This window comes from Mauremys mutica, chromosome 3 (assembly GCF_020497125.1).
Source record: "Mauremys mutica isolate MM-2020 ecotype Southern chromosome 3, ASM2049712v1, whole genome shotgun sequence".
Taxonomy (NCBI): Eukaryota; Metazoa; Chordata; order Testudines; family Geoemydidae; genus Mauremys; species Mauremys mutica.
The window spans coordinates 42957850-42978031 of NC_059074.1; the positions used below are offsets into that span (position 1 = coordinate 42957850).

General features: G+C 40.4%; 1 long non-coding RNA gene across 1 annotated transcript; it reads left to right on the plus strand.

The window, feature by feature from the left end:
* Window positions 1-2878: 2878 nt before the first annotated feature.
* On the plus strand, window positions 2879-15225 carry LOC123365771. The gene is made up of 3 exons (XR_006577745.1): window positions 2879-3004; window positions 8616-8746; window positions 15049-15225. It is a non-coding gene; the product is annotated as an uncharacterized LOC123365771 (long non-coding RNA).
* Window positions 15226-20182: the final 4957 nt, after the last annotated feature.

Sequence of the window (20182 nt, forward strand, 5' to 3'; positions counted from 1 at the left end):
TAGCCTCTCCACCCCAAAGGACAATAACCACAGGACAGTAACCACAGGGGTATGAGTGATTGCTGGACCCAGACTAGAAGGAGGCTAGTCTGTAAAAGAAGCTTACTGGAACATCTCTGAGGATGAGATTTCATCTGTAATCACTTCCTTACAGTATTAGGTTTAGACTTGCGTGTTTTATTTTATTTTGCTTGTTAATTCACTTTGTTCTGTCTGTTATTACTTGGAATCACTTAAATCCTACTTTTTGTATTTAATAAAATCACTTTTTACTTATTAATTAACCCAGGGTAATTAATTTACAGGGTAAAACGGATTTATTTGGGGTTTGGACCCCTTTGGGAACTGGGCATCTGGGTGTTGGAGACAGGAACACTTCTTAAATTGTTTTCAGTTTAGCCTACAGCTTGTGGAGGACGTAGTTCAGACCTGGGTCTGTGTTTGTGGCCAGCAAGCGTGTCTGGCACAACCAGGGCCAGCTCCAGGCTTTTGGCTGCCCCAAGTGGTGGAGGAAAAAAAAAAAAGTCACGATCGGCGGTACTTCGGCCGTAGCTCCACCGCACCGCTTTCTTCTTCAGTGGCAGGTCCTTCCCTCTGAGAGGGACCGAAGGACCCGCTGCTGAATTGCCACCAAAGAGGCCAACGTGCCGCCCCTTCCCCTTGGCCGCCCCAAGCACCTGCTTGCTGCGCTGGTGCATGGAGCCGGCCCTGGGCACAACCAGGCAGGGTTCTGAAATCCCTAGCTGCCAGGGAAAATGGGCTAAGGGGTAGTCTCAGCACACCAGTTGGCAGTTCCCAAGAGGGTTTCTGTGATCCAGCCCGTCACAGCCCCTCTTTTTATCTTCACTCTACTATGTCTATCTTATTTGTTCATTGTTTAGCAGAAACTGATATGATTAACATTGCAATAGGTGTCTTTTTTCATGATGTCCCTGATACACAGACCATTAAAAAGTTCTGACCACATCTTTTGCAGCCAGAGCCAAATTGTAAAAAATGACTCTGATGAAAGTTGCCAGTTGGCAAAGAATGTCAATGAGTATATTGAAAAAACGCACCTGGCAAAGACAGTGTTGTAAATGGGAAAAGATACTTAATATTTGAGCACTCCAAACCCTCTTAGACACAGGCCTTGAAAAGAGGCAATAGCATATAAACAAGATATATGTGTGAATCTGCACTTTTTGCACATCAATCACTCATTCACATTCAATTACTCTACTGAAAGGTGACAGAAAAAGGAGACCAATCAATTTAATCCATACTGTCCTGGTTTTGCAGCTAGCTGCACCTTTGTACTTGTTCTGGTCTCTGTGTGCAACCCCACACTGGTATTAGACCTCTTGTCCTTCCTGTCTTGGGGTGGACTCTCACAATTTTTCCACTCTTAGACTGGCATCTGCATACCAACTCTATATGCCAACTGCTTAGCTCCCTGCATGTTCAGCTGTGTTTAGGTCAACTGCATTACCTCCTTTTAGGAACCCTGGACCAGTGATTTTCACCAACAACCTTCTTAAAACAAAGCATTTTTATTTAGCAGTTGGAACAAAGACTGAGGTGTGTGTGGCGGGGTGTGTGTGTTTGGGGATGGGTGCTTAATTTGTAATGAAAAAGTGCCGGGGCTTAAGCAATTAGGTGCTGGGGCAATTTCTTTACTTTCATAATTGAGACGGCAAGCCCAGAAGTGCCAAGACTAAGAACTGCCAAACCTAGAGGTGCCGGGGCTCAGTCCTGGAAAGCCCTGGCACAAATTAAGCCCTAGGGGGAAGGATTTTACAATAACATATGTGAAATTGGCATATGTAATCTTATCTAATGTTACATCTCAGTACAAGCTACATCAGTAGCCTTTCCTAATAAATTACAGGACCAGAAGAGAACCCACTTACATTCTCCTAGAAAAGCTCCTATGTATCTGAGAGTCTCCCCATCTCATCCTCCAAAGCTGACCCACCCTGTTCAAACTGATTTCTGTCATCCCCAGGACAGTGGCCTAGAGCCATTAAGGCCATTGACATTCTCTTTTAATGACCCATAAGTGTAGGCTCTTAGGCAACTATTAGAAAGAGCTCCTCTCTTTCTCTAGGTTAGTATGTTGGGTCTGCTAACCAGACAGATCTCTATGGTGAAATATTCACCTCCATTCATGGGACAGACACACCATGATAGTGCAGCTACAGACATGGCATTAACAATTGACAAAGACAGCATCCCCCTGTTTGTCACACATGCACTTGGCAAATACATGAGATATTGTTGTGTAAGAATGTTGGGACATGTAACACAGCAGTGTAGCAGCAGTTGCCTACAATTCCAGTAAGAGGCCTCTTCTGAAGCAATTAAGCAAATGAGATGGGCAATGGTACATGTCTGCTCCCTTGGCAATTGATTGTGAAAACATACACATGATTTCTGAATTGCATGTGAGTGACAGTGATTGTAGCAAAGCTCAGACATGCCGACTCTCGCAAATTGATCATGAGAGTTGCAATTTCTGAGTAAAATTAAACCTCACTCGTGATCTTGCGATAGAACTCTCAAATGTCAAGATTATTTTTCAGCCACAGCACAAGTATGTTTCCAGTCAAACAGGACTTACCCCACTGTAAACAAAAGAATGGGGTTTCTCCACCAGGCAGTTAATTCCAAAGCACTTTGAAAAACAATGAGAATTCATTTACATATCAGATAAATAAAGCCATCCAGCTAACAAGTAGGGGGAAGAGACCAAATGGCTACACCCCAGCAAGGAAGAAAAACTTCATCTGAGATACAAAGAAGGGGAGCGGGCCAATCCTTCAATAAGCAATTGAATCAACTGAAAACATAAAATCCTGACATTTGACATTTTGAGGCTTAATTTTACTTTGAAAGCCTGTCAGCCACCCCAGGCCTGGCCAGGGCTCCAGCTGTCAGCCCCAGCCATTCTGGGAAGTGGGAGAGGGGACCCTACTGCAGCCCTCCTAGGCCTGGGAAGGGTGAAGAACCCTAAGGAGCAGAGGTGAGGCTGGGGGTTGCAGGGAAGCTGAAGTGAGAAGGGTGAGGGCTGATGGGCGGAGGCTGAACTGACGGTGGACGGGTGAATTGCTGGGAGGGTGAAGTGCTGGGAGGGTGAATTGAGGGCAGATGTGGGGGTGAGAGCTCCTGCAACAGGGGACAAAAAAACATCTTATCCAGTACATGTGGGAGAATGGGCAAAACTAATTGTCACATGCACACACCCTGAGGATGGGCAAAGGAAATTCAAAAATCAAGAAACTGACCTAAAAACACAATATAATTTTTTTATCATGATTTTTGGTCTAATCTCAAGATTTTGGGGGATCTGACTCATGATTTTTTAACTTTTTGAAGTTGGCGATACTGAAAGCTAAAAGTTAAGAATGGTGAATCAAATCAGATATGAAGTAGTATTGTGGTGGCTTGGGAAGGACATATAAGGATAGATAATAATGCAGGCTAGTTCGCCAATGCTGGTAATAACCTGAAAAAGAGACAAAAAAGAAGGTGACAACATCCTTCAAAAATAGCACTGTGCGTATGCTGTACATGTGATTAATATCTGTTGGGAATAGTTAGTGAATGAGATCAGTGAATTCAGACTGCACACTTTGAAGATATAGACTATATGGTGTATCCTTGTAGATGGAATGGGGGATTTATATAGCAGATGCCTGAATTCCTTTGGTCAGAGCCTTCTCACTGAGGCAATTAATTGAACCACAAGGATCTGACCCAACTAGAATCATGTATATACACGGAGATACAGTAGTAGGAGACAGTCAATGTCCAGCCAATTTGTGACACGTAAAAATATGCTACATATTGAGGGCCAATTTGCTTGGTGCCACGCCCGGCCTAGGAGCAGTTCAACATCGTTCACTCCTCATAGACTCATAGACTTTAAGGTCAGAAGGGACAATTATGTTCATCTAGTCTGACCTCCTGCACAATGCAGGCCACAGAATCTCACCCACCTACTCCTGTAACAAACCCCTAACCTATGTCTGAGTTATTGAAGTCCTCAAAGCGTGGTTTAAAGACCTCAAGGTGCAGAGAATCCTCCAGCAAATGACCTGTGCCCCATGCTGCAGAGGAAGGTGAAAAACTTCCAGGGCCTCTGCCAATCTGCCCTAGAGGAAAATTCCTTCCCGACCCTAAATATGGCGATCAGTTAAACCCTGAGCATGTGGGCAAGACTCACCAGTCAGCACCCAAGAAAGAATTCTCTGTAGTAATTCAGATCCCACCCCATCTAACATCCCATCACAGACCATTGGCATATTTACCTGCTAATAATCAAAGATCAATTAATTGCCAAAATTAGGCTATCCCATCATACCATCCCATCCATAAACTTATCAAGCTTAGTCTTGAAGCCAGATATGTCTTTTACCCCCATTACTGCCCTTGGAAGGCTGTTCCAGAATTTCACTCCTCTAATGGTTACAAACCTTCGCCTAATTTCCAGTCTAAACTTCCTAGTGTCCAGTTTATATCTATTTGTTCTTGAGTCCACATTGGTACTAAGCTTAAATAATTCCTCTCCCTGCCTGATATTTATCCCTCTGATATATTTATAAAGAGCAATCATATCTTCTCTCAGCCTTCTTTTGATTAGGCTAAACAAGCCAAGCTCTTTGAGTCTCCTTTCATAAGACAGGTTTTCCATTCCTCGGATCATCCTAGTAGCCCTTCTCTGTACCTGTTCCAGTTTAATTCATCCTTCTTAAACATGGGAGACCAGAACTGCACACAATATTCCAGATGAGGTCTCACCAGTGCCTTGTATAATGGTACTATCACCTCCTTATCTTTGCTGGAAATACCTCGCCTGATGCATCCCAAGACTGCATTAGCTTTTTTTAATGGCCATATCACATTGGCAGCTCATAGTCATCCTGTGATCAACCAATATTCCAAGGTCCTTCTCGATCTTTGTTACTTCCAACTCATGTGTCTTCAATTTATAACCAAAATTCTTGTTATTAATCTCTAAATGCATGACCTTGCACTTTTCACCATTAAATTTCATCCTATTACTATTACTCCAGTTTACAAGGTCATCCAGATCTTCCTGTATGATATTCCGGTCCTTCTCTGTATTAGCAATACCTCCCAGCTTTGTGTCATCTGCAAACTTTATTAGCACATTCCCACTTTTTGTGCCAGGGTCAGTAATAAAAAGATTAAATAAGATTGGTCCAAAAACCGATCCCTGAGGAACTCCACTAGTAACCTTCTTCCAGCCTGACAGTTCACCTTTCAGTATGACCCATTGTAGTCTCCCCTTTAACCAGTTCCTTATCTACCTTTCACTTTTCATATTGATCCCCATCTTTTCCAATTTAACTAATAATTCCCCATGTGGAACCATATCAAATGCCTTACTGAAATCGAGGTAAATTAGATCCACTGCGTTTCCTTTGTCTAAAAAATCTGTTATCTTCTCAGAGAAGGAGATCAGGTTGGTTTGGTACGATCTACCTTTTGTAAAACCATTTTGTCCCAATTACCATTGACCTCAATGTCCTTAACTATTTTCTCCTTCAAAAATTTTTCCAAGACCTTACATACTACAGATGTCAAACTAACAGGCCTGTAGTTATTCGGATCACGTTTTTTCCCTTTCTTAAAGATAGGAACTATGCTAGCAATTCTGCAGTCATACGGTACAAACCCTTAGTTTACTGATTCATTAAAAATTCTTGCTAATGGGCTTGCAATTTCATGTGCCAGTTCCTTTAATATTCTTTGATGAAGATTATCTAGTCCAATTAAGCTGTTCGAGTTTGGCTTCTACCTCGGATGTGGTAATATCTACCTCCATATCCTCATTCCCATTTGTCATCCTACCATTATCCCTGAGCTCCTCATTAGCCTCATTAAAGACTGAGGCAAAATATTTGTTTAGATATTGGGCCATGCCTAGATTATCCTTAACCTCTACTCCATCCTCAGTGTTTAGCGGTCCCACTTCTTTCTTTGTTTTCTTCTTATTTATTTGGATACTGAATTCAGTTGGAGTAGAGGCTGTTTAGCAGCCCCCAAGAGCTGAACAATATGTTGCAGGATTAAGTCCTGAAAGATCTCTCAAAGGGTCATGTTAATGTGAGACATTATTATTTATTTATTTCATTTTATAAAATTACTAATAGACATCCGTTCAAAACACTGGGCACCTGTATAACAAATTAAAATTCATACTATACAATACAGGCAATAAATATATTCCAACAGATGGCCCAAACTTATCCACCACAAACTAATCAGAAGCATAGGGCCCAGAATTATCCCTTTACCATTATTACCAAGGAAAGTAATGGCATGGACTTCAGAATGCACTAATAGTGTTTCATTTTCTCAGGACAGTGGGGCTATGGATGATTGTTACATTCTACTTATATACATAGAGTTCTGATTTTCATGGAATCTTTTGAGCATGTAATTGGTAGAGTTCAATGATTCACAGCTTTCTAATTCAGCTGATATTTTGGCAAGTTATTAGCCAGCTGCTGTTCATTGAAGCAGATGTTATGAACCACACATAAAATTTTCAAGGTTGCGGTTAGAACACAGAGGGCTCTATTCTACTTTTGTTGTAGTCAGTGACAAAACTTCCACTGACGTCAAAAGAAGCAGCATCAGCTTCAGAAAGTCTGCTGCACAAGTTTACCTTCCACAGTTCTATTCTTATTATATCTCTGCCCTCATCTCCAAATTCTCCTCTCAGCCCATTTGCTTCTCTCCTGATTGATCACGGGGTCTCTTTCATCCACTCTCAACTTTTTGCTTTCTCTTATCCCACTCTCTGCACTTAGATAAAACCTTCAGTTAATATTCTTTAAGCTCCCTCCCTCTGCTTCTTCAAAATAAATTCTACAAACAACCATTCCACGGAACCTCTCACTGAGAACACCGACAAGCCAGAATACATTGGTTTGGGGAATTGTACCTGATCATGCCTGCACATTGCAAGTTCTCTGGGCAGGAATTTGTTTCTTTGTCTAGCATTTTTATGCATTGTAAATTGAAATGTATAGTCAGTTCTACCATATATGGGCAAGTGGTGGTGCTAAAAACTTGCTATTTATACCTAAAATAACCAGATAGTCACCTCAGTATCTGTAATATTCCCTCATATATCCTAATTCTTACTACAGGAAGTACCTTGTATAGCACACATATAAAGGGTAACTAGTTATCTAAGAAAATTGGCATACATTTAAAATTACCACTATGGTATGAATAATTTAACCAGAAGGAGATTTTACCAATAAACAATGTTTCCTTACAAGATTGTCTAATATTCTTTCCATAGTCTCATATCTCATGAATAAAGCGGTACACTGATTGAGAGAGGAAATTACAGTTGTGGGTTGGTTTTTTTTAGATTATATGTTATGAATCTACTGTATCTAAGATTTGTTTAAATCACATCTATGGTATTTATGCACAGTTAAATAACTGCTATCTTGAGATGGAAATTATTCACTCCTGATGTTTCCTCTGTTAAGTTCAACTGAATTAAAAAATGGGTTGAATCTGGCTGTACACCTTCAGCATATGAAGAAACATTTAAGAAGTGTATCAGTCCAGTATTAATTTTTTGAAATCGTCCATCTTTTTCAGATTATATCACCCTATAGAATCATGACAGTCATCTCTTATAAAAGACCTGCTTTTTCTAACCTACCCCAGTGCAATTGTGTGCTTAACTGAGAATATAAATTATCCCCATAAGCAATTGCTCATGCATCTAACTGGCCATTTGCAAATGCAAAAGCATGAGCTGCATGTGCAGTAGTTGCATTTACAAGTCTGGCATACTATTATAATTACTTTTGAAAACGCAGACTATTAACATCCAATGCTTTGTAATGCCACACAGTGACCTTTTGCAAGATATTTTCAGTAAGTCACAGTGCAAAAGAGATCTAGCTTTTGAAGTCCAGGGTATAGAGAGGCAGAATAGCAACAGTCCGATTTCTTTTAATGTTTAGTATGCAACAAAGAGACAAAGTCTCAAAAAAGTTTAAATTAAACTAAAAGATTACAGACCAAATTCTGTGAAACTTTTTTGAAGGAACAGGATTTGAGGAGATACTTTACTAAAGTGAATGCATAATGGACCATGGAAAACATGGTGCCAGGCATAAATATCTGCATGGAAGAATGCACAAAAATCATGTGGGAAGAAGAAAATAATGGAAATGGTTGGGCATGGGGCTTGAATTGAAAGGAAAAGACTGAGAAGGACCAAAAAATGATGAGAGCAGAGGGGTACATGATAGCTAAGTTCCAAAAGGCCTTTACATTGAGGATGAGCACTAAAATATTATTCACTTTTGGTAAGAACTTTGTACGATTCTAAGAAAGTTATTTTGAGAAACTCATGTTCTGATTTTTGTTGGTGGGCATATCTAGCAGGACAGATGGATGCACAGCTTTGCTGTACAGTGTTCTGAGGCCAGATGTAATGGTCTGCAATCAGGGAATTTATTTGAAATCTTTACTAGTTTAGTCTTTGAGTGTCATTTTGTTGACTGTATTTAATCTAATGTTATAAAATTATGAGAGTTTTCTAATATATATCTGTTAAATCCCTGTAGATATTTTTTTCAGCTGATACTTTAGAACTAATTAATTTAGACAGCCCTAGTTATCACTGAAGTATTTGTTCCAAAGAATCGCTGAGTTGGTGAGAAGCAGTGACATACACAGACCGTTCAATAAATTACAGGTGCGTATTCACCTTGCAGTATCCCAGTGGAAATCACATAATCAAGAACTATGTGTTATTAATATTGGTATGAAAATGGAGTTCACAACTCAAGTGAAGAATATAGCATAATTAACTAAACAATCCAACTAAGATGTAAATTAAGGTGTTCTTTTCCAATCTTTTAAAACTATAATAATCAATATGTAATATTCTGGGCTCCACTGACAACTACATACATACAAAATATCCCTACTTAATTTCCTAAACCTTTTCTTTCATATTGAAATACAGATCACTGACAATGTTGCATCTTCAAAACTATAACATGTACTCTCTTCCTTCTTTGAACTACAGTGCAATAAATCATTATATACTTAATTTCTTTTTATTGCACAGTGTTAAAAGGTTTTTACTATATTTTCCCTACACACTGATCAAAATGAACTTCACAGAACATTTATTCTATTTGCCAGATGGCCAGTTTCATCCATCTATGAAAGACATAGACTCCTTTATCTGGCAAAGTTTTACTGAGTAGTTTTCAACTCACATAGTTTTCTGTGTTGTTGAGTTTGTTTTGTTTTGTTTTCCTTTTGCGAAAATAGAGGAAAGAAGCATGTAGGAGTTGTATTTGTAAAGCTTGAATATGTGTTGGTAGTTACAGGTTTGAACAGATCAAATTATAGCCTACACGCTTACTCTGATTAAATTTAATACTAGACCTGTATGAAATAATTATGCACTGTTCTGTTTGTTTACTTCATCAAATGCAATATTTTCTTTCTACATTTCAATATATAGTTGATGCATATCATAAAGTCTTACATGTATTATGTTAGTCTATTTACTTCAGTTGCGAAACTGCCATAACCCTTTAATATTCGCACTCTGAATAACAGTTTTGACCAGCACAGCCTAGCTTTTGGCCATCATTAGCAAGTAAACTGTTGCTATTTTGACAAATGTGGTAATTTAAACTCTGACAGGTATTTGAATGCTTAATGAAACAGACTTTCCTTATTTTATCAAAACAGACTTTCATTAGATTTCCTATTATTACATTTTTTTGTTAAATCTCTGTCATGAAAAGCATCTCTGTAATTAGGATATTTGGAATGACGTGACTGGAATTTTAATCACCACCAGTGTTCAAAAAAAAATTGAACAGGAAAGCTTGCAATGGTATATAAAACATTGGGTTTGACACTCTTTCCATGTTTCCCAATTTTTTTCTCTCACTAACAGTTCTGATTCTTCCAGAACCAAATATTAAACAATTACTTCTGGACTTCAGAGTGGTTGTTTAAGACTAGATTGGCAACACAGCAAAAAGCCACATGCCAACGTTTCACACATCCTCTATACCTGTATTCTTGAACACCATATTCAGTGTTCCTTCAAAACCTTTGTGTTGCTGTCTTTCTGTCTCCAAGCTTGGTTATTTTAGGGGGTGGTGGATAAGCTGGTATTACCTGTTAACAGTAGGAAATAGGTTGCAATAACTATTTTAGTGACTAGAAAAGTTATTTTGTGAAAATAGAAATCTGCAGTTCCTCCCTCATACACAGTCTGGGTTAGGGAGCTCTCTAATATTTCATTATTGGGAAAAAAATAACTCCATCTAATAGAAATTCTTGGAAAACATATGAGGTTGTCATGTCATATGAAACTATTGCATACTTGTGCAGTTTAGTACATTTTAGTCCCTGATACTCTGAGTTATATTCTCACTTATTTATCTATTTAGTCTCTTTAATAATTGGTGCCCTGTATGTCTTCTGTGGTTCAAAGGTCTGTTTGTCTTTTCCTGGTTTTGCAAATAATGAACACTGATTTTTGTTATTTATGTGCTATTTCCATCTTGGGATATATGTTTTATTTCATTATGTTTTAAAACACTGGACTCAAAGATTTTCAGATGCCTTAATATACAGACAAACTGATATATCAGCTTTCACCTGACAACATACACTTTACAAGGATACCTACAGCAGTGATTTCTATGAAATGTCAAAGTTCACTCTCTTCCCCAGTTTGGGCAAAATCCTGCCATCCTGTCTAAAGCCATACATCCACTTCAGTCACATGGGATCCCACTTTTGTAATATAACTGATAATTTCGTCCTCCTCTTTCATCTCCATGATTTCAAATTGGCAAATATCCATCTTTAGGATGAGCTGCGAAAAAACCCCCAGGTCCTGACTATAGTTATTAAAGATCCGAAAGGTATCATAGAAATGGATGTACGGTCAATAAACAAGTGGATCATCCTGCAGTTTCAAGAGGTTACAATTGTTTTCAGTGGGGTTTTCACCTGAGGAAGGACTGAAAGATTTGAACATTAATTATTAAATCAGACAGTGACAAGACCGTTACTGTTCATGCTAAGGTATGGGGCTAGAAAAACTCTTTTGACAATTGTGCCTGAACAATACAAAGACTAGTCTGGCTAACTGCAATATGTGGGTCTGCTCTTAAAATTCCTGGGTACATTAACTAGTTCACCTGCCATTAGGCTGAAAATGATAATTGGCATCCAGCTTTAATACATGATCCTGTAATTGATTGATTATTGTGGAAGCAAGTGAAGAAAGTCAATTCAACCTGGCACAGCAGTGGACATAAGCGGCAGGGGTGGCTCCAGGCCCCAGCACACCAAGCGCGTGCTTGGGGTGGCAAGCCGCGGGACCAGCGGACCCTTCGCAGGCAAGCCGCTGAAGGCAGTCTGACTGCCGTGCTTGGAGCGGCAAAATTCCTAGAGCCGCCCCTGATTAGCGGAAATACAAATACAGTCTGTGTGCTATTGTCCATACTGAGCATGAATAGGAGATCATTATTTTATTTTTACATGTGACTGGAGAACTAACGATATACAGCAGCAAAGTGGATGGATAGGCATTTCTGAGCAAAGAGCAGGTGCGGTTGGAGGGGGTTAAGGGGATTCCCTAACACATAGTTTTTTGCCATGTTAGATTGTGATTTCTGCAGAGGGCAGTTTCCTTACTTACCAGATTAATGGTTGGTGGTCACCAGTATGGTTAGATGTTTGGCTGCATGTGTGTGTTCTCTCTGCATGCTGTATTGACTTTGGTCAGATAGCCCATACAGCAGGTTGTGACTGAACTGCCTAGTAAATCCACAGACTTGTTTTTTAGCAAAGGAACTTGGTTAGATTTATTGCCAATGAAGCACGGTGCTAATGCCCCAGCTCAATGGTTACAGGTACACTAACACATATATGCTTGTGACAATGGACCAGCTCAGTGAATGGCAGGACTTTTCATTTTCCCCTTGGCCAGACAAAGACATTGCCTTTGAGATACATCTTTAATACACAGATGCAAACAAATTACGTATTACACCTCTGAAGCAGTTAGGTGTCACCCTCTGGTATAGCTAACCACCACCCCATTACCTTGTACCTGTTGGTTTGATTAAAACATTGTTTTATTCACCATGCTGTCATCCTGACCTTATCTTTAGGATGGGTCAGTGTGTTTCTGTTATCTTTGGGGAATGTGCTGGTATCAAGGTGTTCCGGTACCACCTTTCTGGAATGTGTTTGCAAATATATTCTTGTGCCTATCACTACTTAGGAATGTGTGTTTCTGCAGTATTAGCCCAGATTCTGTGAACACGGTCTTCTTCTTGCTCACAACTTAACTTTGCTTTATATCAAAAAGTTTTGACCATTACTTTAGCCCAGACCTCAGTCCTGTAATACAAGGGCTTGTTTCAGGCCCTCTTCCTACTACATGGTCCACACATTGCTGAGTACTGTAGATCTTCTTCATACAAAATTGGCAAATGGTAGGAGCCATTTTCCCAGAAATATGTTGGACTGCTCAAGTTGGTTTACCACAGGTTTTAGGTCACAACACTGTCCTACAGGTACAGCAGAGGAAGGGTATATTGTCATAAGAACAAAGATCCTATGCCACCACTGACAGACTAACAGTGACTACAACACAAGATAACAGACAGTGCAAGTTGCTACTTAAATGATGCTGTAGCCCAGTCATAACACATTGCTTGTCACAAAGCAAGTAAATAGTAGATATTTTGTTGCAATTTGTTCAGTACCCATAAACCAATCCACTCCTCCAGATGGGAAGGAATGGGTGCATGTCACTCTAGATTCATGATGATGTATTTACTAGTAGTTAGACTATCACAGAAGGAGATGGATTTTGGTTTTGAGTACAAAAAATAGTGTACAATAAATTCCACTCTTTTCCAGATATAGCACAATGCTGTTTGTTGAAGGAGAAAAATACACACAGGTGGAGTTGGAATGGCAAAATTCAGGCACACAAGACCCTTCTAAAAAAATAATACAACACATATGGACAGCTGAGCATATTTGGAACAAAAGCAATTCTAAGAAATGCATAGGTCCATTGCTAATGGATATAGTAGAATTGTCAATAATGATGCAGAAATGATTAATCAATATTTCTGTTCTGTATTTCGGGGAGGGAAGCATATTTATTCATATCCTATGATGATGAAACAGTTTCCATTGCAACAGTAACTCAGGAAGATGTTAAACAGCATCTCTGAAAGTAAGACTTTTTTTTTTAATTGGCAACTTCCATACAAAGAACTGAATGAGGAGCTCATTGGTCCATTAATGCTGATTTGGACATTTGGAACATTAGGGAAGTTCCAGAGGACTGGAAGAATGCTAACGTGTCAACATTTTGCAAGGGTAAATGGAATGACAAGTGTAATTATAGGTCTGTCACCCTGACATGAATCCTGGACAAAATAATAGAATGGCTGATGCAGGATTTGATTAATAAAGAAATTAAAGGATGGTAATACAATTAATACCAATCAACATAGGTTTATGGAAAACTGTGTCCAGGTGTAGTGTCAATAATTCAAGAAGGATGTTGATAAACTGGTGAGTGTTCAAAGGACTGAAAAACATGCCTGACTATGATAGATTGAGCTCCTTAAGTCTATTTAGCTGGTCAAAGGTAAGGTTAAGGGGTGACTTAATCAGAGTAATTAAGTACCTATATGGGAAACAGATATTTAAAAATAGCAGACTCTGCAAGCTAGCTGACAAAGATAGCTTCAATGGCTAGAAATTGAAGCCAAATACATTCAAACTAGAAATAAAATACAAAATTTTAACCATGAAGGTAATTAACCATTGGGACAAATTCCCATTAGTTGCAGTGGACTGTGTATCAATGAAAATCTTTAAATCAAGATGGGACGTTTTTCTAAAGACAGGCTGTAGTTCAGACAGTGATTAATGCAGGAAAGTCTGTGTCCTATGTTATGCAGTAAGACTAGATGACCATAATGGTCCCTTATAATCTATGAACCTGTAAACTCAAACTTTCAAATAACAGAGGGTGGCATGAATAAATATTAAGTGCCATGATGCATGCTGTAAGTGACCTGCAATTTGAAGGCTGTGTGCACTGTGAGGATTCACAGATGCATATATGATTACAGATAAAGATGTTATGTGCTTGTTGCTAGATCAACAGACAGAAAGTCACACTAATGGCTATATTCTGGCATATTCTGATTACACACTATATAATATGTACCGCTGTTAGCTGAATTCCCTTTTTGCCTAAAACCTCCCCACAAACCTGCAATCACACAGTAGCTGAGTGCAGAGCACAATTCTGAGCTATGTTATGATCAGGTTAGGCTATATAAATCATTCTGATTAGGGAAGAAAATGACCACATAGAAGAAGCAGCTGGTGCATCATGCTGAAGCTTTCCTCTTTAACAACAAAGACCGACAAGAAGACAGGGGCTCTTCTTCCACATCCAGACAGATCTCCAATTGTTGGTCCTAACCTGTAAAGGCCACCAATAGGCACAGATCTCGCTGTCTCAGAGATTGAGACATCATTCACAGATCACTGAAACAGGTATGATCTATAAGCCAGAGAGATCCAGGCTTAGTTTCTAAGTACATGAGGTAGAGCATCCTTAACAGCATGACCTTGACTTTGGAGCTCCTTATGAGATGGAATCAAGTTGAGTACTAGCCAGATTATGTTCCAGAGTATAAGACATCTCTTTCATAAGCCTACTGTATTACTTCCATATAAAGATCAGCAAACAATACTGAAAGCCTGCAAACTTGAGGTGAAGGAGAAATATGTCCATTAAGATGTGTTACTTTAAACAAAATTATGTTTTATATTTAGATGTCACAATTGCAGATGCATAGGTAAAATTAAACTATGCAATAAACCATGCTGTTGATAGCCATGATTTCCAATAAAGTACAATCAGTCAGGCATTGCTAATCACAAATTACTATTCCACACATACAGATAGCTGGATCAGCAGTGGCCGTAGGCAACACTCATCACACTCCCACCCATCAGGATAATCATGGTGTCCTGCACCTCAGTGTAAAAAAGCATATGCATAATGGATGCCACTAGAAAAGACTCTCCGGATATGCCTAAACTGCCAATCCCTTCCAAACAGACATAACCAAAAGAAGAAATGGCATTGGTATTTAATGAATGGTGAATGTAGCAGTCAAAAGAACAGCTACAAATTACCCAAACTTTTGACAACAATATATTTTCACTGTATGTGATATAATATGTAAAGTTATAATAAAAACATTGTTTAAAATAGAATATTTTTGCACTACTTGCTATTGTTAGCACCAAGATAACTTTGTGTCATAAGACTAATTGAAATAGTATTTATTGAACAGTTAATATATATATATATGAATTGTTTCTGGGATTGTAAGCAACTATCTTATTATGTTGATAAATGTAAACATTACAAACCTGTTTTCTATTGCTTATAACATACACAGTACTTTGTCATTATGTGAAAAGCAAAGGCTGCAACATGGTAGCTAATAAAAGAGTTCAAAGCCACATTGCTCATCACCAATATATTTTAGTAATAAATTTTACTGTCATCTTAAAATTTATGTTTCAGAAAATAAAACACAGGACAAGAGTCTGAATTACCATATCTCTGCTGTGAACTCTTTAGTGTCTTAAAGCACCAGCAATCAGAAACCATCACTATGAAACCATCACTATGGTTGTCTGACTGCTTTTTTGCGCAGGAATGACGTTAAGGGGGAAATGGAGAGCCCCACTTAATGGCATGAACAAGGGAGTGCCTATTGCCATGTAATTATAGTAATGATTGAGGCCAACAGAGTGAGAAGCCTCCTTACACTCTTCTTACACAGACCATGTAATGGTGAGGCTGAATTTCAGTCTCTATTGCTGACCTTCTACTTGTTTACCTCTAGCTTCCAATTCTATTGCTCTCCCCTTTACTTGCTGTGGATTTTTGTGTTTTATGAAGCAAAACAATATTGGTTTCACAGCTCCAAATGTTCTGTAATGGGATTAACAGTGCTGCTATGCCAGCACCATCATAAAATATGCAGCCTAACAACAAATCTGTTGGTATGGAATATTGCTCTGTTTAAGCCACCTTAATCAAAAGCCAACTATTTCATTTTAATTCATTAGTTCTCAAATGAAATCTAATCTTTAGGTCAACTAGCTACTTCAATGACAGAGAAATGTCTCTAGAAATAAGTTATAATATTTTCTTTAGAAAATAGATGCTTAGGATTTATTATAATTTAACAAAGCCCCTTGGTGTCTGTTACTTTTACATAAGAAAAAAAAAGATGACATTTCCCCAAATGTAGTCTGACCCAAGTCAACCTTCCTGTAGAACTTTTTGAACTGTAGCATGTCTTTGTATACTGATTAAGAAAAACAATGGAAAAATAAATGCTCTATTCTATTTTGTGACTTCCTTGCTAAGAGTTATGCAGTCAGCATTAATCTCGCAAAGAAACATTTTTGCTCATTGCTGGGGTTTTGGGCAGGGGAATATTTAGCAGCATTATATTAAATTAGTAGAAAATATCACATTACAGACATCACGGAATCTGTAGAGACAAGTCCAATAATATATTTCCTTATTATTGGACATAAAAAACAACAACATTGGGTCAGATCATCAGCTGGTGGAAATCTCTGTAGCAACTTGTACCTGCTGAGATTTGTCCCATTATGTCCAATCTGTGCAGTGAGGCTCAGAACCCAATTCTGAATTGATTAACTAACTGTAATGAACCTTCAGAGTGAAACTTAAAACAAATAGAGGTAGTACACAGCATTCTTGTTGCTATTGTTCAGCATGCCTGCAGACTCCGGCAGATATCACTGCAACATTTTCTATCTGGTTCACACTTAGAAGGAAATTTTTTCTGTACAATACAGTAAATCACAGTGGATCAGCTACTAGATACCACACATTCTTTGTTAGTGATGGGCCTTTCAAACTGCATAAAATATAAATTCTCTTTTAGAGCAAATCTCAAAATAATTATTACTCACCAGCTGGATCAGATGGCCTTCGATGAGGAGCTATTTAGAGATGCTGAGCATAATGCAAACACAGAACAACCTTTTGGATAACTAAAAATTCATTGTTGGACACAAAATTTAGGTGACCGACTTTGCTTTGAAATAGCACTGTCGCAACCTGATACGCAGTTATGGCTCTGTATGGCCAATTGTCGGTCCATGGCCATCTTGTCCTGTTAAAAGGACAAGGCAGCCTCCATCTTGGACCAGGTTCTTGTTGCATAGGAAAGGGCAGAGACCTAATCCTGTCCAGCAACACTAAAGTGCTGTGTGTACTTTCCTGCTTTTTTTTTCTGTTGGGCCGTCTAAAGGTCAGGCTAGTGCAGTGTGCAAAGACCTGATTCTGCCCAGCAACTCCGTAGTATGCATTTTCCCGCTCTTTTTGGGCCCAGTCGTCTGGAGGTCAGGCTAGTTCTGCCCAGCAACTCCAGAGTACTGTATACAGAGACCTAATTCTGCCCAGATACCCCAGTGTGCCGTGTGCAAATCCTGCCAGCGTGGGGGGGGGCAACAGCTCGGAGCCTGGGGGGAGGGGGAACCAGGGACCAATCAGATGTTGACACGAGTGAGTGAGACCCTTTCTATAAAACTAGGTTTCCCCCCAAAATCTGTGTGGAGTATCCGCGTGTCAGCTGAAGGACCTGATCAACCTTTTGGCCAGGGTCTCCTCCCGGTATAGCTAGCTCGTGTCGTGTCGTCTTCGTTGTCACCTTGGACCTGTTCCTGGCACCTCATCATGCTTCTGGTGTCTGCTCTGCTGGTCAGCTGCACCTGGAGTGCGGTATTTGTTTTCTAATTTCTGGCAGTTTGCTTATCTAGCCTCCTATTTTTCCCCTCCCTAACCCAGTACCAAGTGTGTACACAATGTTAAGGATTAAAGTATTGAGCTCATAATTGCACAATTGCCTAGGTGTATAGTTGTTCTAAGATTTTAATAAATTGTTTATTGTAAACTGTTTTAAGTGTGTGAGTCACTGCTCTGTCTTTGTCCGGAGTCTTTGTGTCTGGGAGCTGTCTCCACCTGGGGATTAGCTGACCAAGGGGTTCCTGTCCCCGCGGTCTGTGTGAGTGGAATCTGCCCAACTGCAGCCGCACCACACTCTGGGTTTACCCTTAGTGTGAAAGCAAGGGCGGTTGAGGCAGTGGCCTGTGGGTCTCTTTCCTGTGTTGCACCGGGCACCGCCCTGACGAACCCGATTCCCATCTTGTGTGATTGGTGTGTCTGCCTATCCAGTGTGGTGCAGTGAGCAGTATAGAATTGTACTGTTAATGATTTTTGGGTTGTTTATATTGCCTAACAACATCCCAGCTAAAAATTGCCTCTCTCCCTTGGCCCAAGTTGTAACTTTCCCCCAAATAAACGCAGCCACTTGGCTTTGCACCTTATTCTGGTCCTGCCTGATTTTCTTCTCCCAATATAAAGCTGATCGAACCGCAATCTATTTCGGACATGGCGTCACGAACAGGATTGGGTGAGGAAAATCATTCCCTGTCATCTGCGCAGTGTGATTGTCCATGGCGAACCAAGGTCACTGACAAAACCCCTGATGACGAATTTAACCATTTTCAGTACCATGTCTTACTTGATCGGGGGCATTCTGAGGCAATTAGCTGGAATTGCACCATTGGAGGTGGCCACTCGAGCCAAACTTTTACTGTCAGTCTGTCTGTTGGTGCTGCAGGCTGTCTCTTAACATGCCACATGGGTCTGCGGCTAACCCCCACAGAGGCCAGTTATCGGCTGACTTGTATCAAGTCGGGGGAAGCCGGTGCCGGGACTGTGGAAAGGTGCCCGAAAAATTTTAAAAGCAGCCGGGGGCACTTGTCCATCAATAGTCACCCCCCCCCCGAGACTCCCAAGCGGAGGCCCTGCACATGAGCTGGTAGTTCAGCTCATTCAGGAGTTAGAGGGAGGAAAAAAGTCCAGAAGGCTCCTCCCCGATCAGTACATATCAAAGGTTGTTGCCAGTACCTATCACAAGATCCTAGGCCTGGCTCTGGACAAACTGACCGTTGTCATGGGGGCTCTGACTTCCACCGCACGAGAGATGATTGATACCCCCAAGGCTCCCGGTGCGATCCAACCAACACTTGAAACCCCATCTCCTCCCTCTCTGCCAAATCCTAAAACCCTCGAGTCCTCTCCTCCACCATACCCAACAGCTCCCAGCCTGTATCCAGTTCTACCATCATTAACCCCTGACATGATAGCTCCTAGTCCTGAGCAGACCCCCCTGGGCTTAACACTAGCACAGCAGCAGCTTCGGCCGTTTCAGGCTTACTGTTATGTCACTGACCCAGCTGCCATCCCCGTACATGAACAGGGAATAGATATGGCACTTGACAGCAGCCCTCTAGGGGATACTAGCACGCTGCTATGGATGCGGGGGTTCCAGGGGCGGCCAGGTTGTTTCAGGCTATGGACCACCTGAAGTGGCCTGCCCCTTGACCACCTGCGGTAGCTGCGGGCACTGTACCCCCTGCGCCCAAGTCCCAATTTCCTGAGCGTTCTTATATAGAACAGAAAATCTTCGGGTTTTTAATCAACAAAGGGGGGCTTAATAAAGATTCTATCCGCAATTTAAGCCCTGCACAGCAAAGGGAGCTAGCTGTAACTCTGGGGTGGAAGGAACATTCAAAGGACCCGAATCAGGAAAACACTGCAGGACCGAGTGTATAATGACTGCCAACACCCGGTCCAGTGATTCCAGGCCGTATTTTCCCCTGGTCACTCTTGATGATCAGGAGGTCCAGTTTTTGTTGGATACAGGTGCCCAGGTCTCCATTGTCCCCCCATCTATCCCCCATAAATGCACAGGTCGTATCATTTATGTTCAAGGGCTCAATAGAGTCGAGCCTCGGCCTGAGGTTAAGGTTAGAGCCACCCTTCAAGGCGTTCCCATCCAGTTCACTGCTCTCTTGGGAGGCCAGGCTCTCCTTGGGGTACACGAGTTAAAGGCTTTTAAATTGGCTCTAGTTATTGTTTCTGCCTTACCAGTTACATTAATTACAAACCCCCACGAGCCCCGTGCTAGTA